Genomic DNA, 25020 nt, shown 5'->3' on the forward strand with positions numbered 1-25020 from the left:
TTATGCGTTATGCGTTATGCGTTATGCGTTATGCGTTATGCGTTATGCGTTATGCGTTATGCGTTATGCGTTATGCGTTATGCGTTATGCGTTATGCGTTATGCATTATGCGATATGCGCTACGTGTTATGCGTTATGGGCTATGCGTTATGCGTTATGCGTTATGCGTTATGACTTTTGCATTATGCGTTATGCGTTATGCGTTATGCGTTATGCGTTATGCGTTATGCGTTATGCGTTATGCGTTATGCGTTATGCGTTATGCGTTATGCGTTATGCGTTATGCGTTATGCGTTATGCGTTATGCGTTATGCGTTATGCGTTATGCGTTATGCGTTATGCGTTATGCGTTATGCGTTATGCGTTATGCGTTATGCGTTATGCGTTATGCGTTATGCGTTATGCGTTATGCGTTATGCGTTATGCGTTATGCGTTATGCGTTATGCGTTATGCGTTATGCGTTATGCGTTATGCGTTATGCGTTATGCGTTATGCGTTATGCGTTATGCGTTATGCGTTATGCGTTATGCGTTATGCGTTATGCGTTATGCGTTATGCGTTATGCGTTATGCGTTATTCGTTATGCGTTATGACATTTGCGTTATGCGTTATGCGTTGTGCGTTGTGCGTTGTGCGTTGTGCGTTGTGCGTTGTGCGTTGTGCGTTGTGCGTTGTGCGTTGTGCGTTGTGCGTTGTGCGTTGTGCGTTGTGCGTTGTGCGTTGTGCGTTGTGCGTTGTGCGTTGTGCGTTATGCGTTATGCGTTATGCGTTATGCGTTATACGTTATGCGTTATGCGTTATGCGTTATGCGTTATGCGTTATGCGTTAAGCGTTATGCGTTATGACTTTTGCATTATGCGTTATGCGTTATGCGTTATGCGTTATGCGTTATGCGTTATGCGTTATGCGTTATGCGTTATGCGTTATGCGTTATGCGTTATGCGTTATGCGTTATGCGTTATGCGTTATGCGTTATGCGTTATGCGTTATGCGTTATGCGTTATGCGTTATGCGTTATGCGTTATGCGTTATGCGTTATGCGTTAAGCGTTATGCGTTATGACTTTTGCATTATGCGTTATGCGTTATGCGTTATGCGTTATGCGTTATGCGTTATGCGTTATGCGTTATGCGTTATGCGTTATGCGTTATGCGTTATGCGTTATGCGTTATGCGTTATGCGTTATGCGTTATGCGTTATTCGTTATGCGTTATGACATTTGCGTTATGCGTCATGCGTTGTGCGTTGTGCGTTGTGCGTTGTGCGTTGTGCGTTGTGCGTTGTGCGTTGTGCGTTGTGCGTTGTGCGTTGTGCGTTATGCGTTCTGCGTTATGCGTTATGCGTTATGCGTTATGCGTTATGCGTTATGCGTTATGCGTTATGCGTTATGCATTATGCATTATGCGTTATGCGTTATGCATTATGCGTTATGCGTTATGCGTTATGCGTTATGCCTTATGCGTTATGCGTTATGCGTTATGCGTTGTGCGTTGTGCGTTGTGCGTTGTTCGTTGTGCGTTGTGCGTTGTGCGTTATGCGTTATGCGTTATGCGTTATGCGTTATGCGTTATGCATTATGCGATATGCGCTACGTGTTATGCGTTATGGACTATGCGTTATGCGTTATGGGCTATGCGTTATGCGTTATGCGTTATGCGTTATGACTTTTGCATTATGCGTTATGCGTTATGCGTTATGCGTTGTGCGTTGTGCGTTGTGCGTTGTGCGTTGTGCGTTATGCGTTATGCGTTATGCGTTATGCATTATGCATTATGCGTTATGCGTTATGCATTATGCGTTATGCGTTATGCGTTATGCGTTATGCCTTATGCGTTATGCGTTATGCGTTATGCGTTATGCGTTGTGCGTTGTGCGTTGTGCGTTGTTCGTTGTGCGTTGTGCGTTGTGCGTTATGCGTTATGCGTTATGCGTTATGCGTTATGCGTTATGCGTTATGCGTTATGCATTATGCGATATGCGCTACGTGTTATGCGTTATGGGCTATGCGTTATGCGTTATGGGCTATGCGTTATGCGTTATGCGTTATGACTTTTGCATTATGCGTTATGCGTTATGCGTTATGCGTTGTGCGTTGTGCGTTGTGCGTTGTGCGTTGTGCGTTGTGCGTTGTGCGTTGTGCGTTGTGCGTTGTGCGTTGTGCGTTGTGCGTTGTGCGTTGTGCGTTGTGCGTTGTGCGTTGTGCGTTGTGCGTTGTTCGTTGTGCGTTGTGCGTTGTGCGTTATGCGGTATGCGTTATGCGTTATGCGTTATGCGTTATGCGTTATGCATTATGCGATATGCGCTACGTGTTATGCGTTATGGGCTATGCGTTATGCGTTATGGGCTATGCGTTATGCGTTATGCGTTATGCGTTATGACTTTTGCATTATGCGTTATGCGTTATGCGTTATGCGTTATGCGTTATGCGTTATGCGTTATGCGTTATGCGTTATGCGTTATGCGTTATGCGTTATGCGTTATGCGTTATGCGTTATGCATTATGCGTTATGCGTTATGCGTTATGCGTTATGCGTTATGCGTTATGCGTTATGCGTTATGCGTTATGCGTTATGCGTTATGCGTTATGCGTTAAGCGTTATGCGTTATGACTTTTGCATTATGCGTTATGCGTTATGCGTTATGCGTTATGCGTTATGCGTTATGCGTTATGCGTTATGCGTTATGCGTTATGCGTTATGCGTTATGCGTTATGCGTTATGCGTTATGCGTTATGCGTTATGCGTTATTCGTTATGCGTTATGACATTTGCGTTATGCGTTATGCGTTGTGCGTTGTGCGTTGTGCGTTGTGCGTTGTGCGTTGTGCGTTGTGCGTTGTGCGTTGTGCGTTGTGCGTTGTGCGTTGTGCGTTGTGCGTTATGCGTTCTGCGTTATGCGTTATGCGTTATGCGTTATGCGTTATGCGTTATGCGTTATGCGTTATGCGTTATGCATTATGCGTTATGCGTTATGCGTTATGCGTTATGCGTTATGCGTTATGCGTTATGCGTTATGCGTTATGCGTTATGCGTTATGCGTTAAGCGTTATGCGTTATGACTTTTGCATTATGCGTTATGCGTTATGCGTTATGCGTTATGCGTTATGCGTTATGCGTTATGCGTTGTGCGTTGTGCGTTATGCGTTATGCGTTATGCGTTATGCGTTGTGCGTTGTGCGTTATGCATTGTGCGTTATGCGTTATGCGTTATGCGTTATGCGTTATGCGTTATGCGTTATGCGTTATGCGTTATGCGTTATGCGTTATGCGTTATGCGTTATGCGTTATGCGTTATGCGTTATGCGTTAAGCGTTATGCGTTATGCGTTATGCGTTATGCGTTATGCGTTATGCGTTATGCGTTATGCGTTATGCGTTATGCGTTATGCGTTATGCGTTATGCGTTATGCGTTATGCGTTATGCGTTATGCGTTATGCGTTATGCGTTATGCGTTATGCGTTATGCGTTATGCGTTATGCGTTATGCGTTATGCGTTAAGCGTTATGCGTTATGACTTTTGCATTATGCGTTATGCGTTATGCGTTATGCGTTATGCGTTATGCGTTATGCGTTATGCGTTATGCGTTATGCGTTATGCGTTATGCGTTATGCGTTATGCATTATGCGATATGCGCTACGTGTTATGCGTTATGGGCTATGCGTTATGCGTTATGGGCTATGCGTTATGCGTTATGCGTTATGCGTTATGACTTTTGCATTATGCGTTATGCGTTATGCGTTATGCGTTATGCGTTGTGCGTTGTGCGTTGTGCGTTGTGCGTTGTGCGTTATGCGTTATGCGTTATGCGTTATGCATTATGCATTATGCGTTATGCGTTATGCATTATGCGTTATGCGTTATGCGTTATGCGTTATGCCTTATGCGTTATGCGTTATGCGTTATGCGTTATGCGTTGTGCGTTGTGCGTTGTGCGTTGTTCGTTGTGCGTTGTGCGTTGTGCGGTATGCGTTATGCGTTATGCGTTATGCGTTATGCGTTATGCGTTATGCGTTATGCGTTATGCATTATGCGATATGCGCTACGTGTTATGCGTTATGGGCTATGCGTTATGCGTTATGGGCTATGCGTTATGCGTTATGCGTTATGACTTTTGCATTATGCGTTATGCGTTATGCGTTATGCGTTGTGCGTTATGCATTATGCGTTATGCGTTATGCGTTATGCGTTATGCCTTATGCGTTATGCGTTATGCGTTATGCGTTATGCGTTGTGCGTTGTGCGTTGTGCGTTGTGCGTTGTTCGTTGTGCGTTGTGCGTTGTGCGTTATGCGTTATGCGTTATGCGTTATGCGTTATGCGTTATGCGTTATGCGTTATGCGTTATGCATTATGCGATATGCGCTACGTGTTATGCGTTATGGGCTATGCGTTATGCGTTATGGGCTATGCGTTATGCGTTATGCGTTATGCGTTATGACTTTTGCATTATGCGTTATGCGTTATGCGTTATGCGTTGTGCGTTGTGCGTTGTGCGTTGTGCGTTGTGCGTTGTGCGTTGTGCGTTGTGCGTTGTGCGTTGTGCGTTGTGCGTTGTGCGTTGTGCGTTGTGCGTTGTGCGTTGTGCGTTGTGCGTTGTGCGTTATGCGTTATGCGTTATGCGTTATGCGTTATGCGTTATGCGTTATGCGTTAAGCGTTATGCGTTATGACTTTTGCATTATGCGTTATGCGTTATGCGTTATGCGTTATGCGTTATGCGTTATGCGTTATGCGTTATGCGTTATGCGTTATGCGTTATGCGTTATTCGTTATGCGTTATCACATTTGCGTTATGCGTTATGCGTTGTGCGTTGTGCGTTGTGCGTTGTGCGTTGTGCGTTGTGCGTTGTGCGTTGTGCGTTGTGCGTTGTGCGTTGTGCGTTGTGCGTTATGCGTTCTGCGTTATGCGTTATGCGTTATGCGTTATGCGTTATGCGTTATGCGTTATGCGTTATGCGTTATGCGTTATGCGTTATGCGTTATGCGTTATGCGTTATGCGTTATGCGTTATGCGTTATGCGTTATGCGTTATGCGTTATGCGTTATGCGTTAAGCGTTATGCGTTATGACTTTTGCATTATGCGTTATGCGTTATGCGTTATGCGTTATGCGTTATGCGTTATGCGTTATGCGTTATGCGTTATGCGTTATGCGTTATGCGTTATGCGTTATGCGTTATGCGTTATGCATTATGCGTTATGCGTTATGCGTTATGCGTTATGCCTTATGCGTTATGCGTTATGCGTTATGCGTTATGCGTTGTGCGTTGTGCGTTGTGCGTTGTGCGTTGTTCGTTGTGCGTTGTGCGTTGTGCGTTATGCGTTATGCGTTATGCGTTATGCGTTATGCGTTATGCGTTATGCGTTATGCGTTATGCATTATGCGATATGCGCTACGTGTTATGCGTTATGGGCTATGCGTTATGCGTTATGGGCTATGCGTTATGCGTTATGCGTTATGCGTTATGACTTTTGCATTATGCGTTATGCGTTATGCGTTATGCGTTGTGCGTTGTGCGTTGTGCGTTGTGCGTTGTGCGTTGTGCGTTGTGCGTTGTGCGTTGTGCGTTGTGCGTTGTGCGTTGTGCGTTGTGCGTTGTGCGTTGTGCGTTGTGCGTTGTGCGTTGTGCGTTGTGCGTTGTGCGTTGTGCGTTGTGCGGTGTGCGTTGTGCGTTGTTCGTTGTGCGTTGTGCGTTGTGCGTTATGCGTTATGCGTTATGCGTTATGCGTTATGCGTTATGCGTTATGCGTTATGCGTTATGCGTTATGCGTTATGCGTTATGCGTTATGCGTTATGCATTATGCGATATGCGCTACGTGTTATGCGTTATGGGCTATGCGTTATGCGTTATGCGTTATGCGTTATGACTTTTGCATTATGCGTTATGCGTTATGCGTTATGCGTTATGCGTTATGCGTTATGCGTTATGCGTTATGCGTTATGCGTTATGCGTTATGCGTTATGCGTTATGCGTTATGCGTTATGCGTTATGCGTTATGCGTTATGCGTTATGCGTTATGCGTTATGCGTTATGCGTTATGCGTTATGCGTTATGCGTTATGCGTTATGCGTTATGCGTTATGCGTTATGCGTTATGCGTTATGCGTTATGCGTTATGCGTTATGCGTTATGCGTTATGCGTTATGCGTTATGCGTTATGCGTTATGCGTTATGCGTTATGCGTTATGCGTTATGCGTTATGCGTTATGCGTTATGCGTTATGCGTTATGCGTTATTCGTTATGCGTTATGACATTTGCGTTATGCGTTATGCGTTGTGCGTTGTGCGTTGTGCGTTATGCGTTATGCATTATGCGTTATGCGTTATGCGTTATGCGTTATGCGTTATGCCTTATGCGTTATGCGTTATGCGTTGTGCGTTGTGCGTTGTGCGTTGTGCGTTGTGCGTTATGCGTTATGCGTTATGCGTTATGCATTATGCATTATGCGTTATGCGTTATGCATTATGCGTTATGCGTTATGCGTTATGCGTTATGCCTTATGCGTTATGCGTTATGCGTTATGCGTTATGCGTTGTGCGTTGTGCGTTGTGCGTTGTTCGTTGTGCGTTGTGCGTTGTGCGGTATGCGTTATGCGTTATGCGTTATGCGTTATGCGTTATGCGTTATGCGTTATGCATTATGCGATATGCGCTACGTGTTATGCGTTATGGGCTATGCGTTATGCGTTATGGGCTATGCGTTATGCGTTATGCGTTATGACTTTTGCATTATGCGTTATGCGTTATGCGTTATGCGTTGTGCGTTGTGCGTTGTGCGTTGTGCGTTGTGCGTTGTGCGTTGTGCGTTGTGCGTTGTGCGTTGTGCGTTGTGCGTTGTGCGTTGTGCGTTGTGCGTTGTGCGTTGTGCGTTGTGCGTTGTGCGTTGTGCGTTGTTCGTTGTGCGTTGTGCGTTGTGCGTTATGCGGTATGCGTTATGCGTTATGCGTTATGCGTTATGCGTTATGCATTATGCGATATGCGCTACGTGTTATGCGTTATGGGCTATGCGTTATGCGTTATGGGCTATGCGTTATGCGTTATGCGTTATGCGTTATGACTTTTGCATTATGCGTTATGCGTTATGCGTTATGCGTTATGCGTTATGCGTTATGCGTTATGCGTTATGCGTTATGCGTTATGCGTTATGCGTTATGCGTTATGCGTTATGCGTTATGCGTTATGCGTTATGCGTTATGCGTTATGCGTTATGCGTTATGCGTTATGCGTTATGCGTTATGCGTTATGCGTTATGCGTTATTCGTTATGCGTTATGACATTTGCGTTATGCGTTATGCGTTGTGCGTTGTGCGTTGTGCGTTGTGCGTTATGCGTTATGCGTTGTGCGTTGTGCGTTGTGCGTTGTGCGTTGTGCGTTGTGCGTTCTGCGTTGTGCGTTGTGCGTTGTGCGTTGTGCGTTGTGCGTTGTGCGTTGTGCGTTGTGCGTTGTGCGTTGTGCGTTGTGCGTTGTGCGTTGTGCGTTATGCGTTATGCGTTATGCGTTATGCGTTATGCGTTATTCGTTATGCGTTATGACATTTGCGTTATGCGTTGTGCGTTGTGCGTTGTGCGTTGTGCGTTGTGCGTTGTGCGTTGTGCGTTGTGCGTTGTTCGTTGTGCGTTGTGCGTTGTGCGTTATGCGTTATGCGTTATGCGTTATGCGTTATGCGTTATGCGTTATGCGTTATGCGTTATGCGTTATGCGTTATGCGTTATGCGTTATGCGTTATGCGTTATGCGTTATGCGTTATGCGTTATGCGTTATGGGTGATGCGTTATGCGTTATGCGTTATGCGTTATGCATTATGCGATATGCGCTACGTGTTATGCGTTATGGGCTATGCGTTATGCGTTATGCGTTATGCGTTATGACTTTCGCATTATGCGTTATGCGTTATGCGTTATGCATTATGCGTTATGCGTTATGCATTATGCGTTATGCGTTATGCGTTATGCGTTATGCGTTATGCGTTATTCGTTATGCGTTATGACATTTGCGTTATGCGTTATGCGTTGTGCGTTGTGCGTTGTGCGTTGTGCGTTGTGCGTTGTGCGTTCTGCGTTGTGCGTTGTGCGTTGTGCGTTGTGCGTTGTGCGTTGTGCGTTGTGCGTTGTGCGTTGTGCGTTGTGCGTTGTGCGTTGTGCGTTGTGCGTTGTGCGTTGTGCGTTGTGCGTTATGCGTTATGCGTTATGCGTTATGCGTTATGCGTTATTCGTTATGCGTTATGACATTTGCGTTATGCGTTGTGCGTTGTGCGTTGTGCGTTGTGCGTTGTGCGTTGTGCGTTGTGCGTTGTGCGTTGTTCGTTGTGCGTTGTGCGTTGTGCGTTATGCGTTATGCGTTATGCGTTATGCGTTATGCGTTATGCGTTATGCGTTATGCGTTATGCGTTATGCGTTATGCGTTATGCGTTATGCGTTATGCGTTATGCGTTATGCGTTATGCGTTATGGGTGATGCGTTATGCGTTATGCGTTATGCGTTATGCATTATGCGATATGCGCTACGTGTTATGCGTTATGGGCTATGCGTTATGCGTTATGCGTTATGCGTTATGACTTTCGCATTATGCGTTATGCGTTATGCGTTATGCATTATGCGTTATGCGTTATGCATTATGCGTTATGCGTTATGCGTTATGCGTTGTGCGTTGTGCGTTGTGCGTTGTTCGTTGTGCGTTGTGCGTTGTGCGTTATGCGTTATGCGTTATGCGTTATGCGTTATGCGTTATGCGTTATGCGTTATGCGTTATGCGTTATGCGTTATGGGTGATGCGTTATGCGTTATGCGTTATGCGTTATGCGTTATGCGTTATGCGTTATGCGTTATGCGTTATGCGTTATGCGTTATGCGTTATGCGTTATGCGTTATGCGTTATGCGTTATGCGTTATGCGTTATGCGTTATGCGTTATGCGTTATGCGTTATGCGTTATGCGTTATGGGCTATGCGTTATGCGTTATGCGTTATGCGTTATGACTTTTGCATTATGCGTTATGCGTTATGCGTTATGCGTTATGCGTTATGAGTTATGCGTTATGCGTTATGCGTTATGGGTGATGCGTTATGCGTTATGCGTTATGCATTATGCGATATGCTCTACGTGTTATGCGTTATGGGCTATGCGTTATGCGTTATGCGTTATGCGTTATGACTTTCGCATTATGCGTTATGCGTTATGCGTTATGCGTTGTGCGTTGTGCGTTGTGCGTTGTGCGTCATGCGTTATGCGTTATGCGTTATGCGTTATGCGTTATGCGTTATGCGTTATGCGTTATGCGTTATGCGTTATGCGTTATGCGTTATGCGTTATGCGTTATGGGCTATGCGTTATGCGTTATGCGTTATGCGTTATGACTTTTGCATTATGCGTTATGCGTTATGCGTTATGCGTTATGCGTTATGCGTTATGCGTTATGGGTGATGCGTTATGCGTTATGCGTTATGCATTATGCGATATGCGCTACGTGTTATGCGTTATGGGCTATGCGTTATGCGTTATGCGTTATGCGTTATGACTTTCGCATTATGCGTTATGCATTATGCGTTATGCGTTATGCGTTATGCGTTATGCCTTATGCGTTATGCGTTATGCGTTATGCGTTATGCGTTGTGCGTTGTGCGTTGTGCGTTGTTCGTTGTGCGTTGTGCGTTGTGCGTTGTGCGTTGTGCGTTGTGCGTTGTGCGTCATGCGTTATGCGTTATGCGTTATGCGTTATGCGTTATGCGTTATGCGTTATGCGTTATGCGTTATTCGTCATGCGTTATGACATTTGCGTTATGCGTTATGCGTTGTGCGTTGTGCGTTGTGCGTTGTTCGTTGTGCGTTGTGCGTTGTGCGTTGTGCGTTGTGCGTTGTGCGTTGTGCGTCATGCGTTATGCGTTATGCGTTATGCGTTATGCGTTATGGGTGATGCGTTATGCGTTATGCGTTATGCATTATGCGATATGCGCTACGTGTTATGCGTTATGGGCTATGCGTTATGCGTTATGCGTTATGCGTTATGACTTTCGCATTATGCGTTATGCGTTATGCGTTATGCGTTGTGCGTTGTGCGTTGTGCGTTGTGCGTTGTGCGTTGTGCGTTGTGCGTTGTGCGTTGTGCGTTGTGCGTTGTGCGTTGTGCGTTGTGCGTTGTGCGTCATGCGTTATGCGTTATGCGTTATGCGTTATGCGTTATGCGTTATGCGTTATGCGTTATGCGTTATGCGTTATGCGTTATGCGTTATGCGTTATGCGTTATGCGTTATGCGTTATGCGTTATGCGTTATTCGTCATGCGTTATGACATTTGCGTTATGCGTTATGCGTTGTGCGTTGTGCGTTGTGCGTTGTGCGTTGTGCGTTGTGCGTTGTGCGTTGTGCGTTGTGCGTTGTGCGTTGTGCGTTGTGCGTTGTGCGTTATGCGTTATGCGTTATGCGTTATGCGTTATGCGTTATACGTTATGCGTTATGCGTTATGCGTTATGCGTTATGCGTTATGCGTTAAGCGTTATGCGTTATGACTTTTGCATTATGCGTTATGCGTTATGCGTTATGCGTTATGCGTTATGCGTTATGCGTTATGCGTTATGCGTTATGCGTTATGCGTTATGCGTTATGCGTTATGCGTTATGCGTTATGCGTTATGCGTTATGCGTTATGCGTTATGCGTTATGCGTTATGCGTTATGCGTTATGCGTTATGCGTTATGCGTTATGCGTTATGCGTTATGCGTTATGCGTTATGCGTTATGCGTTATGCGTTATGCGTTATGCGTTAAGCGTTATGCGTTATGACTTTTGCATTATGCGTTATGCGTTATGCGTTATGCGTTATGCGTTATGCGTTATGCGTTATGCGTTATGCGTTATGCGTTATGCGTTATGCGTTATGCGTTATGCGTTATGCGTTATGCGTTATGCGTTATGCGTTATGCGTTATGCGTTATGCGTTATTCGTTATGCGTTATGACATTTGCGTTATGCGTCATGCGTTGTGCGTTGTGCGTTGTGCGTTGTGCGTTGTGCGTTGTGCGTTGTGCGTTGTGCGTTGTGCGTTGTGCGTTGTGCGTTATGCGTTCTGCGTTATGCGTTATGCGTTATGCGTTATGCGTTATGCGTTATGCGTTATGCGTTATGCGTTATGCATTATGCATTATGCGTTATGCGTTATGCATTATGCGTTATGCGTTATAAGTTATGCGTTATGCCTTATGCGTTATGCGTTATGCGTTATGCGTTGTGCGTTGTGCGTTGTGCGTTGTTCGTTGTGCGTTGTGCGTTGTGCGTTATGCGTTATGCGTTATGCGTTATGCGTTATGCGTTATGCATTATGCGATATGCGCTACGTGTTATGCGTTATGGGCTATGCGTTATGCGTTATGGGCTATGCGTTATGCGTTATGCGTTATGCGTTATGACTTTTGCATTATGCGTTATGCGTTATGCGTTATGCGTTGTGCGTTGTGCGTTGTGCGTTGTGCGTTGTGCGTTATGCGTTATGCGTTATGCGTTATGCATTATGCATTATGCGTTATGCGTTATGCATTATGCGTTATGCGTTATGCGTTATGCGTTATGCCTTATGCGTTATGCGTTATGCGTTATGCGTTATGCGTTGTGCGTTGTGCGTTGTGCGTTGTTCGTTGTGCGTTGTGCGTTGTGCGTTATGCGTTATGCGTTATGCGTTATGCGTTATGCGTTATGCGTTATGCGTTATGCATTATGCGATATGCGCTACGTGTTATGCGTTATGGGCTATGCGTTATGCGTTATGGGCTATGCGTTATGCGTTATGCGTTATGACTTTTGCATTATGCGTTATGCGTTATGCGTTATGCGTTGTGCGTTGTGCGTTATGCGTTATGCGTTGTGCGTTGTGCGTTGTGCGTTGTTCGTTGTGCGTTGTGCGTTGTGCGTTATGCGGTATGCGTTATGCGTTATGCGTTATGCGTTATGCGTTATGCATTATGCGATATGCGCTACGTGTTATGCGTTATGGGCTATGCGTTATGCGTTATGGGCTATGCGTTATGCGTTATGCGTTATGCGTTATGACTTTTGCATTATGCGTTATGCGTTATGCGTTATGCGTTATGCGTTATGCGTTATGCGTTATGCGTTATGCGTTATGCGTTATGCGTTATGCGTTATGCGTTATGCGTTATGCGTTATGCGTTATGCGTTATGCATTATGCGTTATGCGTTATGCGTTATGCGTTATGCGTTATGCGTTATGCGTTATACGTTATGCGTTATGCGTTATGCGTTAAGCGTTATGCGTTATGACTTTTGCATTATGCGTTATGCGTTATGCGTTATGCGTTATGCGTTATGCGTTATGCGTTATGCGTTATGCATTATGCGTTATGCGTTATGCGTTATGCGTTATGCGTTATGCGTTATGCGTTATGCGTTATTCGTTATGCGTTATGACATTTGCGTTATGCGTTATGCGTTGTGCGTTGTGCGTTGTGCGTTGTGCGTTGTGCGTTGTGCGTTGTGCGTTGTGCGTTGTGCGTTGTGCGTTATGCGTTCTGCGTTATGCGTTATGCGTTATGCGTTATGCGTTATGCGTTATGCGTTATGCATTATGCGTTATGCGTTATGCGTTATGCGTTATGCGTTATGCGTTATGCGTTATGCGTTATGCGTTATGCGTTATGCGTTATGCGTTAAGCGTTATGCGTTATGACTTTTGCATTATGCGTTATGCGTTGTGCGTTGTGCGTTATGCATTGTGCGTTATGCGTTATGCGTTATGCGTTATGCGTTATGCGTTATGCGTTATGCGTTATGCGTTATGCGTTATGCGTTATGCGTTATGCGTTATGCGTTATGCGTTATGCGTTATGCGTTATGCGTTATGCGTTATGCGTTATGCGTTATGCGTTATGCGTTATGCGTTATGCGTTATGCGTTATGCGTTATGCGTTATGCGTTATGCGTTATGCGTTATGCGTTATGCGTTATGCGTTATGCGTTATGCGTTATGCGTTATGCGTTATGCGTTATGCGTTATGCGTTATGCGTTATGCGTTATGCGTTATGCGTTATGCGTTATGCGTTATGCGTTATGCGTTATGACTTTTGCATTATGCGTTATGCGTTATGCGTTATGCGTTATGCGTTATGCGTTATGCGTTATGCGTTATGCGTTATGCGTTATGCGTTATGCGTTATGCGTTATGCGTTATGCGTTATGCGTTATGCGTTAAGCGTTATGCGTTATGACTTTTGCATTATGCGTTATGCGTTATGCGTTATGCGTTATGCGTTATGCGTTATGCGTTATGCGTTATGCGTTATGCGTTATGCGTTATGCGTTATGCGTTATGCGTTATGCGTTATGCGTTATGCGTTATGCGTTATGCGTTATGCGTTATGCGTTATGCGTTAAGCGTTATGCGTTATGACTTTTGCATTATGCGTTATGCGTTATGCGTTATGCGTTATGCGTTATGCGTTATGCGTTATGCGTTATGCGTTATGCGTTATGCGTTATGCGTTATGCGTTATGCGTTATGCGTTATGCGTTATGCGTTATGCGTTATGCGTTATGCGTTATGCGTTATGCGTTATGCGTTATGCGTTATGCGTTATGCGTTATGCGTTATGCGTTATGCGTTATGCGTTATGCGTTATGCGTTATGCGTTATGCGTTATGCGTTATGCGTTATGCGTTATGCGTTATGCGTTATGCGTTATGCGTTATGCGTTATGCGTTATGCGTTATGCGTTATGCGTTATGCGTTATGCGTTATGGGTTATGCGTTATTCGTCATGCGTTATGACATTTGCGTTATGCGTTATGCGTTATGCGTTGTGCGTTGTGCGTTGTGCGTTGTGCGTTGTGCGTTGTGCGTTGTGCGTTGTGCGTTGTGCGTTGTGCGTTGTGCGTTGTGCGTTATGCGTTATGCGTTATGCGTTATGCGTTATGCGTTATGCGTTATGCGTTATACGTTATGCGTTATGCGTTATGCGTTATGCGTTATGCGTTATGCGTTAAGCGTTATGCGTTATGACTTTTGCATTATGCGTTATGCGTTATGCGTTATGCGTTATGCGTTATGCGTTATGCGTTATGCGTTATGCGTTATGCGTTATGCGTTATGCGTTATGCGTTATGCGTTATGCGTTATGCGTTATGCGTTATGCGTTATGCGTTATGCGTTATGCATTATGCGATATGCGCTACGTGTTATGCGTTATGGGCTATGCGTTATGCGTTATGGGCTATGCGTTATGCGTTATGCGTTATGCGTTATGACTTTTGCATTATGCGTTATGCGTTATGCGTTATGCGTTATGCGTTGTGCGTTGTGCGTTGTGCGTTGTGCGTTGTGCGTTATGCGTTATGCGTTATGCGTTATGCATTATGCATTATGCGTTATGCGTTATGCATTATGCGTTATGCGTTATGCGTTATGCGTTATGCGTTATGCCTTATGCGTTATGCGTTATGCGTTATGCGTTATGCGTTGTGCGTTGTGCGTTGTGCGTTGTTCGTTGTGCGTTGTGCGTTGTGCGGTATGCGTTATGCGTTATGCGTTATGCGTTATGCGTTATGCGTTATGCGTTATGCATTATGCGATATGCGCTACGTGTTATGCGTTATGGGCTATGCGTTATGCGTTATGGGCTATGCGTTATGCGTTATGCGTTATGACTTTTGCATTATGCGTTATGCGTTATGCGTTATGCGTTGTGCGTTGTGCGTTGTGCGTTGTGCGTTGTGCGTTGTGCGTTGTGCGTTGTGCGTTGTGCGTTGTGCGTTGTGCGTTGTGCGTTGTGCGTTGTGCGTTGTGCGTTGTGCGTTGTGCGTTGTGCGTTGTGCGTTGTTCGTTGTGCGTTGTGCGTTGTGCGTTATGCGGTATGCGTTATGCGTTATGCGTTATGCGTTATGCGCTATGCATTATGCGATATGCGCTACGTGTTATGCGTTATGGGCTATGCGTTATGCGTTATGGGCTATGCGTTATGCGTTATGCGTTATGCGTTATGCGTTATGACTTTTGCATTATGCGTTATGCGTTATGCGTTATGCGTTATGCGTTATGCGTTATGCGTTATGCGTTATGCGTTATGCGTTATGCGTTATGCGTTATGCGTTATGCGTTATGCGTTATGCGTTATGCGTTATGCGTTATGCGTTATGCGTTATGCGTTATGCGTTATGCGTTATGCGTTATGCGTTATGCGTTATGCGTTATGCGTTATGCGTTATGCGTTATGCGTTATGCGTTATGCGTTATGCGTTAAGCGTTATGCGTTATGACTTTTGCATTATGCGTTATGCGTTATGCGTTATGCGTTATGCGTTATGCGTTATGCGTTATGCGTTATGCGTTATGCGTTATGCGTTATGCGTTATTCGTTATGCGTTATCACATTTGCGTTATGCGTTATGCGTTGTGCGTTGTGCGTTGTGCGTTGTGCGTTGTGCGTTGTGCGTTGTGCGTTGTGCGTTGTGCGTTGTGCGTTATGCGTTCTGCGTTATGCGTTATGCGTTATGCGTTATGCGTTATGCGTTATGCGTTATGCGTTATGCGTTATGCGTTATGCGTTATGCGTTATGCGTTATGCGTTATGCGTTATGCGTTATGCGTTATGCGTTATGCGTTATGCGTTATGCGTTATGCGTTATGCGTTATGCCTTATGCGTTATGCGTTATGCGTTATGCGTTATGCGTTCTGCGTTGTGCGTTGTGCGTTGTACGTTGTTCGTTGTGCGTTGTGCGTTGTGCGTTATGCGTTATGCGTTATGCGTTATGCGTTATGCGTTATGCGTTATGCGTTATGCATTATGCGATATGCGCTACGTGTTATGCGTTATGGGCTATGCGTTATGCGTTATGGGCTATGCGTTATGCGTTATGCGTTATGCGTTATGACTTTTGCATTATGCGTTATGCGTTATGCGTTATGCGTTGTGCGTTGTGCGTTGTGCGTTGTGCGTTGTGCGTTGTGCGTTGTGCGTTGTGCGTTGTGCGTTGTGCGTTGTGCGTTGTGCGTTGTGCGTTGTGCGTTGTGCGTTGTGCGTTGTGCGTTGTGCGGTGTGCGTTGTGCGTTGTTCGTTGTGCGTTGTGCGTTGTGCGTTATGCGTTATGACTTTTGCATTATGCGTTATGCGTTATGCGTTATGCGTTATGCGTTATGCGTTATGCGTTATGCGTTATGCGTTATGCGTTATGCGTTATGCGTTATGCGTTATGCGTTATGCGTTATGCGTTATGCGTTATGCGTTATGCGTTATGCGTTATGCGTTATGCGTTATGCGTTATGCGTTATGCGTTATGCGTTATGCGTTATGCGTTATGCGTTATGCGTTATGCGTTATGCGTTATGCGTTATGCGTTATGCGTTATGCGTTATGCGTTATGCGTTATGCGTTATGCGTTATGCGTTATGCGTTATGCGTTATGCGTTATGCGTTATGCGTTATGCGTTATGCGTTATGCGTTATGCGTTATGCGTTATTCGTTATGCGTTATGACATTTGCGTTATGCGTTATGCGTTGTGCGTTGTGCGTTGTGCGTTATGCGTTATGCATTATGCGTTATGCGTTATGCGTTATGCGTTATGCCTTATGCGTTATGCGTTATGCGTTGTGCGTTGTGCGTTGTGCGTTGTGCGTTGTGCGTTATGCGTTATGCGTTATGCGTTATGCATTATGCATTATGCGTTATGCGTTATGCATTATGCGTTATGCGTTATGCGTTATGCGTTATGCCTTATGCGTTATGCGTTATGCGTTATGCGTTATGCGTTGTGCGTTGTGCGTTGTGCGTTGTTCGTTGTGCGTTGTGCGTTGTGCGGTATGCGTTATGCGTTATGCGTTATGCGTTATGCGTTATGCGTTATGCGTTATGCGTTATGCATTATGCGATATGCGCTACGTGTTATGCGTTATGGGCTATGCGTTATGCGTTATGGGCTATGCGTTATGCGTTATGCGTTATGACTTTTGCATTATGCGTTATGCGTTATGCGTTATGCGTTGTGCGTTGTGCGTTGTGCGTTGTGCGTTGTGCGTTGTGCGTTGTGCGTTGTGCGTTGTGCGTTGTGCGTTGTGCGTTGTGCGTTGTGCGTTGTGCGTTGTGCGTTGTGCGTTGTGCGTTGTGCGTTGTGCGTTGTTCGTTGTGCGTTGTGCGTTGTGCGTTATGCGGTATGCGTTATGCGTTATGCGTTATGCGTTATGCGTTATGCATTATGCGATATGCGCTACGTGTTATGCGTTATGGGCTATGCGTTATGCGTTATGGGCTATGCGTTATGCGTTATGCGTTATGCGTTATGACTTTCGCATTATGCGTTATGCGTTATGCGTTATGCGTTATGCGTTATGCGTTATGCGTTATGCGTTATGCGTTATGCGTTATGCGTTATGCGTTATGCGTTATGCGTTATGCGTTATGCGTTATGCGTTATGCGTTATGCGTTATGCGTTATGCGTTATGCGTTATGCGTTATGCGTTATGCGTTAAGCGTTATGCGTTATGACTTTTGCATTATGCGTTATGCGTTATGCGTTATGCGTTATGCGTTATGCGTTATGCGTTATGCGTTATGCGTTATGCGTTATGCGTTATGCGTTATGCGTTATGCGTTATGCGTTATGCGTTATGCGTTATTCGTTATGCGTTATCACATTTGCGTTATGCGTTATGCGTTGTGCGTTGTGCGTTGTGCGTTGTGCGTTGTGCGTTGTGCGTTGTGCGTTGTGCGTTGTGCGTTATGCGTTCTGCGTTATGCGTTATGCGTTATGCGTTATGCGTTATGCGTTATGCGTTATGCGTTATGCGTTATGCGTTATGCGTTATGCGTTATGCGTTATGCGTTATGCGTTATGCGTTATGCGTTATGCGTTATGCGTTATGCGTTATGCGTTATGCGTTATGCGTTATGCGTTATGCGTTATGCGTTAAGCGTTATGCGTTATGACTTTTGCATTATGCGTTATGCGTTATGCGTTATGCGTTATGCGTTATGCGTTATGCGTTATGCGTTATGCGTTATGCGTTATGCGTTATGCATTATGCGTTATGCGTTATGCGTTATGCGTTATGCCTTATGCGTTATGCGTTATGCGTTATGCGTTATGCGTTGTGCGTTGTGCGTTGTGCGTTGTGCGTTGTTCGTTGTGCGTTGTGCGTTGTGCGTTATGCGTTATGCGTTATGCGTTATGCGTTATGCGTTATGCGTTATGCGCTATGCATTATGCGATATGCGCTACGTGTTATGCGTTATGGGCTATGCGTTATGCGTTATGGGCTATGCGTTATGCGTTATGCGTTATGCGTTATGACTTTTGCATTATGCGTTATGCGTTATGCGTTATGCGTTGTGCGTTGTGCGTTGTGCGTTGTGCGTTGTGCGTTGTGCGTTGTGCGTTGTGCGTTGTGCGTTGTGCGTTGTGCGTTGTGCGTTGTGCGTTGTGCGTTGTGCGTTGTGCGTTGTGCGTTGTGCGTTGTTCGTTGTGCGTTGTGCGTTGTGCGTTATGCGTTATGCGTTATGCGTTATGCGTTATGCGTTATGCGTTATGCGTTATGCGTTATGCGTTATGCGTTATGCGTTATGCGTTATGCGTTATGCATTATGCGATATGCGCTACGTGTTATGCGTTATGGGCTATGCGTTATGCGTTATGCGTTATGCGTTATGACTTTTGCATTATGCGTTATGCGTTATGCGTTATGCGTTATGCGTTATGCGTTATGCGTTATGCGTTATGCGTTATGCGTTATGCGTTATGCGTTATGCGTTATGCGTTATGCGTTATGCGTTATGCGTTATGCGTTATGCGTTATGCGTTATGCGTTATGCGTTATGCGTTATGCGTTATGCGTTATGCGTTATGCGTTATGCGTTATGCGTTATGCGTTATGCGTTATGCGTTATGCGTTATGCGTTATGCGTTATGCGTTATGCGTTATGCGTTATGCGTTATGCGTTATGCGTTATGCGTTATGCGTTATGCGTTATGCGTTATGCGTTATGCGTTATGCGTTATGCGTTATGCGTTATGCGTTATGCGTTATGCGTTATGCGTTATTCGTTATGCGTTATGACATTTGCGTTATGCGTTATGCGTTGTGCGTTGTGCGTTGTGCGTTATGCGTTATGCATTATGCGTTATGCGTTATGCGTTATGCGTTATGCCTTATGCGTTATGCGTTATGCGTTGTGCGTTGTGCGTTGTGCGTTGTGCGTTGTGCGTTATGCGTTATGCGTTATGCGTTATGCATTATGCATTATGCGTTATGCGTTATGCATTATGCGTTATGCGTTATGCGTTATGCGTTATGCCTTATGCGTTATGCGTTATGCGTTATGCGTTATGCGTTGTGCGTTGTGCGTTGTGCGTTGTTCGTTGTGCGTTGTGCGTTGTGCGGTATGCGTTATGCGTTATGCGTTATGCGTTATGCGTTATGCGTTATGCGTTATGCGTTATGCATTATGCGATATGCGCTACGTGTTATGCGTTATGGGCTATGCGTTATGCGTTATGGGCTATGCGTTATGCGTTATGCGTTATGACTTTTGCATTATGCGTTATGCGTTATGCGTTATGCGTTGTGCGTTGTGCGTTGTGCGTTGTGCGTTGTGCGTTGTGCGTTGTGCGTTGTGCGTTGTGCGTTGTGCGTTGTGCGTTGTGCGTTGTGCGTTGTGCGTTGTGCGTTGTGCGTTGTGCGTTGTGCGTTGTGCGTTGTTCGTTGTGCGTTGTGCGTTGTGCGTTATACGGTATGCGTTATGCGTTATGCGTTATGCGTTATGCGTTATGCATTATGCGATATGCGCTACGTGTTATGCGTTATGGGCTATGCGTTATGCGTTATGGGCTATGCGTTATGCGTTATGCGTTATGCGTTATGACTTTCGCATTATGCGTTATGCGTTATGCGTTATGCGTTATGCGTTATGCGTTATGCGTTATGCGTTATGCGTTATGCGTTATGCGTTATGCGTTATGCGTTATGCGTTATGCGTTATGCGTTATGCGTTATGCGTTATGCGTTATGCGTTATGCGTTATGCGTTATGCGTTAAGCGTTATGCGTTATGACTTTTGCATTATGCGTTATGCGTTATGCGTTATGCGTTATGCGTTATGCGTTATGCGTTATGCGTTATGCGTTATGCGTTATGCGTTATGCGTTATGCGTTATGCGTTATGCGTTATGCGTTATTCGTTATGCGTTATCACATTTGCGTTATGCGTTATGCGTTGTGCGTTGTGCGTTGTGCGTTGTGCGTTGTGCGTTGTGCGTTGTGCGTTGTGCGTTGTGCGTTGTGCGTTATGCGTTCTGCGTTATGCGTTATGCGTTATGCGTTATGCGTTATGCGTTATGCGTTATGCGTTATGCGTTATGCGTTATGCGTTATGCGTTATGCGTTATGCGTTATGCGTTATGCGTTATGCGTTATGCGTTATGCGTTATGCGTTATGCGTTATGCGTTAAGCGTTATGCGTTATGACTTTTGCATTATGCGTTATGCGTTATGCGTTATGCGTTATGCGTTATGCGTTATGCGTTATGCGTTATGCGTTATGCGTTATGCGTTATGCATTATGCGTTATGCGTTATGCGTTATGCGTTATGCCTTATGCGTTATGCGTTATGCGTTATGCGTTATGCGTTGTGCGTTGTGCGTTGTGCGTTGTGCGTTGTTCGTTGTGCGTTGTGCGTTGTGCGTTATGCGTTATGCGTTATGCGTTATGCGTTATGCGTTATGCGTTATGCGCTATGCATTATGCGATATGCGCTACGTGTTATGCGTTATGGGCTATGCGTTATGCGTTATGGGCTATGCGTTATGCGTTATGCGTTATGCGTTATGACTTTTGCATTATGCGTTATGCGTTATGCGTTATGCGTTGTGCGTTGTGCGTTGTGCGTTGTGCGTTGTGCGTTGTGCGTTGTGCGTTGTGCGTTGTGCGTTGTGCGTTGTGCGTTGTGCGTTGTGCGTTGTGCGTTGTGCGTTGTGCGTTGTTCGTTGTGCGTTGTGCGTTGTGCGTTATGCGTTATGCGTTATGCGTTATGCGTTATGCGTTATGCGTTATGCGTTATGCGTTATGCGTTATGCGTTATGCGTTATGCGTTATGCGTTATGCATTATGCGATATGCGCTACGTGTTATGCGTTATGGGCTATGCGTTATGCGTTATGCGTTATGCGTTATGACTTTTGCATTATGCGTTATGCGTTATGCGTTATGCGTTATGCGTTATGCGTTATGCGTTATGCGTTATGCGTTATGCGTTATGCGTTATGCGTTATGCGTTATGCGTTATGCGTTATGCGTTATGCGTTATGCGTTATGCGTTATGCGTTATGCGTTATGCGTTATGCGTTATGCGTTATGCGTTATGCGTTATGCGTTATGCGTTATGCGTTATGCGTTATGCGTTATGCGTTATGCGTTATGCGTTATGCGTTATGCGTTATGCGTTATGCGTTATGCGTTATGCGTTATGCGTTATGCGTTATGCGTTATGCGTTATGCGTTATGCGTTATGCGTTATGCGTTATGCGTTATGCGTTATGCGTTATGCGTTATGCGTTATGCGTTATGCGTTATGCGTTATGCGTTATGCGTTATGCGTTATGCGTTATGCGTTATGCGTTATGCGTTATGCGTTATTCGTTATGCGTTATGACATTTGCGTTATGCGTTATGCGTTGTGCGTTGTGCGTTATGCGTTATGCGTTATGCGTTATGCGTTATGCGTTATGCGTTATGCGTTATGCGTTATGCGTTATGCGTTATGCGTTATGCGTTATGCGTTATGCGTTATGCGTTATGCGTTATGCGTTATGCGTTAAGCGTTATGCGTTATGACTTTTGCATTATGCGTTATGCGTTATGCGTTATGCGTTATGCGTTATGCGTTATGCGTTATGCGTTATGCGTTATGCGTTATGCGTTATGCGTTATGCGTTATGCGTTATGCGTTATGCGTTATGCGTTATGCGTTATGCGTTATGCGTTATGCGTTATTCGTTATGCGTTATGACATTTGCGTTATGCGTCATGCGTTGTGCGTTGTGCGTTGTGCGTTGTGCGTTGTGCGTTGTGCGTTGTGCGTTGTGCGTTGTGCGTTGTGCGTTGTGCGTTGTGCGTTATGCGTTCTGCGTTATGCGTTATGCGTTATGCGTTATGCGTTATGCGTTATGCGTTATGCGTTATGCGTTATGCGTTATTCGTTATGCGTTATGACATTTGCGTTATGCGTTATGCGTTGTGCGTTGTGCGTTGTGCGTTATGCGTTATGCATTATGCGTTATGCGTTATGCGTTATGCGTTATGCCTTATGCGTTATGCGTTATGCGTTGTGCGTTGTGCGTTGTGCGTTGTGCGTTGTGCGTTATGCGTTATGCGTTATGCGTTATGCATTATGCATTATGCGTTATGCGTTATGCATTATGCGTTATGCGTTATGCGTTATGCGTTATGCCTTATGCGTTATGCGTTATGCGTTATGCGTTATGCGTTGTGCGTTGTGCGTTGTGCGTTGTTCGTTGTGCGTTGTGCGTTGTGCGGTATGCGTTATGCGTTATGCGTTATGCGTTATGCGTTATGCGTTATGCGTTATGCATTATGCGATATGCGCTACGTGTTATGCGTTATGGGCTATGCGTTATGCGTTATGGGCTATGCGTTATGCGTTATGCGTTATGACTTTTGCATTATGCGTTATGCGTTATGCGTTATGCGTTGTGCGTTGTGCGTTGTGCGTTGTGCGTTGTGCGTTGTGCGTTGTGCGTTGTGCGTTGTGCGTTGTGCGTTGTGCGTTGTGCGTTGTGCGTTGTGCGTTGTGCGTTGTGCGTTGTGCGTTGTGCGTTGTGCGTTGTGCGTTGTTCGTTGTGCGTTGTGCGTTGTGCGTTATGCGGTATGCGTTATGCGTTATGCGTTATGCGTTATGCGTTATGCGTTATGCGTTATGCGTTATGCGTTATGACTTTTGCATTATGCGTTATGCGTTATGCGTTATGCGTTATGCGTTATGCGTTATGCGTTATGCGTTATGCGTTATGCGTTATGCGTTATGCGTTATGCGTTATGCGTTATGCGTTATGCGTTATGCGTTATGCGTTATGCGTTATGCGTTATGCGTTATGCGTTATGCGTTATGCGTTATGCGTTATGCGTTATGCGTTATGCGTTATGCGTTATGCGTTATGCGTTATGCGTTAAGCGTTATGCGTTATGACTTTTGCATTATGCGTTATGCGTTATGCGTTATGCGTTATGCGTTATGCGTTATGCGTTATGCGTTATGCGTTATGCGTTATGCGTTATGCGTTATGCGTTATGCGTTATGCGTTATGCGTTATGCGTTATTCGTTATGCGTTATCACATTTGCGTTATGCGTTATGCGTTGTGCGTTGTGCGTTGTGCGTTGTGCGTTGTGCGTTGTGCGTTGTGCGTTGTGCGTTGTGCGTTATGCGTTCTGCGTTATGCGTTATGCGTTATGCGTTATGCGTTATGCGTTATGCGTTATGCGTTATGCGTTATGCGTTATGCGTTATGCGTTATGCGTTATGCGTTATGCGTTATGCGTTATGCGTTATGCGTTATGCGTTATGCGTTATGCGTTATGCGTTAAGCGTTATGCGTTATGACTTTTGCATTATGCGTTATGCGTTATGCGTTATGCGTTATGCGTTATGCGTTATGCGTTATGCGTTATGCGTTATGCGTTATGCGTTATGCGTTATGCATTATGCGTTATGCGTTATGCGTTATGCGTTATGCCTTATGCGTTATGCGTTATGCGTTATGCGTTATGCGTTGTGCGTTGTGCGTTGTGCGTTGTGCGTTGTTCGTTGTGCGTTGTGCGTTGTGCGTTATGCGTTATGCGTTATGCGTTATGCGTTATGCGTTATGCGTTATGCGTTATGCGCTATGCATTATGCGATATGCGCTACGTGTTATGCGTTATGGGCTATGCGTTATGCGTTATGGGCTATGCGTTATGCGTTATGCGTTATGCGTTATGACTTTTGCATTATGCGTTATGCGTTATGCGTTATGCGTTGTGCGTTGTGCGTTGTGCGTTGTGCGTTGTGCGTTGTGCGTTGTGCGTTGTGCGTTGTGCGTTGTGCGTTGTGCGTTGTGCGTTGTGCGTTGTGCGTTGTGCGTTGTGCGTTGTGCGTTGTGCGTTGTTCGTTGTGCGTTGTGCGTTGTGCGTTATGCGTTATGCGTTATGCGTTATGCGTTATGCGTTATGCGTTATGCGTTATGCGTTATGCGTTATGCGTTATGCGTTATGCGTTATGCGTTATGCATTATGCGATATGCGCTACGTGTTATGCGTTATGGGCTATGCGTTATGCGTTATGCGTTATGCGTTATGACTTTTGCATTATGCGTTATGCGTTATGCGTTATGCGTTATGCGTTATGCGTTATGCGTTATGCGTTATGCGTTATGCGTTATGCGTTATGCGTTATGCGTTATGCGTTATGCGTTATGCGTTATGCGTTATGCGTTATGCGTTATGCGTTATGCGTTATGCGTTATGCGTTATGCGTTATGCGTTATGCGTTATGCGTTATGCGTTATGCGTTATGCGTTATGCGTTATGCGTTATGCGTTATGCGTTATGCGTTATGCGTTATGCGTTATGCGTTATGCGTTATGCGTTATGCGTTATGCGTTATGCGTTATGCGTTATGCGTTATGCGTTATGCGTTATGCGTTATGCGTTATGCGTTATGCGTTATGCGTTATGCGTTATGCGTTATGCGTTATGCGTTATTCGTTATGCGTTATGACATTTGCGTTATGCGTTATGCGTTGTGCGTTGTGCGTTGTGCGTTGTGCGTTGTGCGTTGTGCGTTGTGCGTTGTGCGTTGTGCGTTGTGCGTTGTGCGTAGTGCGTTGTGCGTTGTGCGTTGTGCGTTGTGCGTTGTGCGTTGTGCGTTGTGCGTTATGCGTTATGCGTTATGCGTTATGCGTTATACGTTATGCGTTATGCGTTATGCGTTATGCGTTATGCGTTATGCGTTAAGCGTTATGCGTTATGACTTTTGCATT

The sequence above is a fragment of the Lasioglossum baleicum genome, unplaced genomic scaffold (genome assembly GCF_051020765.1).
Source record: "Lasioglossum baleicum unplaced genomic scaffold, iyLasBale1 scaffold0031, whole genome shotgun sequence".
In the NCBI taxonomy this organism is placed as follows: Eukaryota; Metazoa; Arthropoda; class Insecta; order Hymenoptera; family Halictidae; genus Lasioglossum; species Lasioglossum baleicum.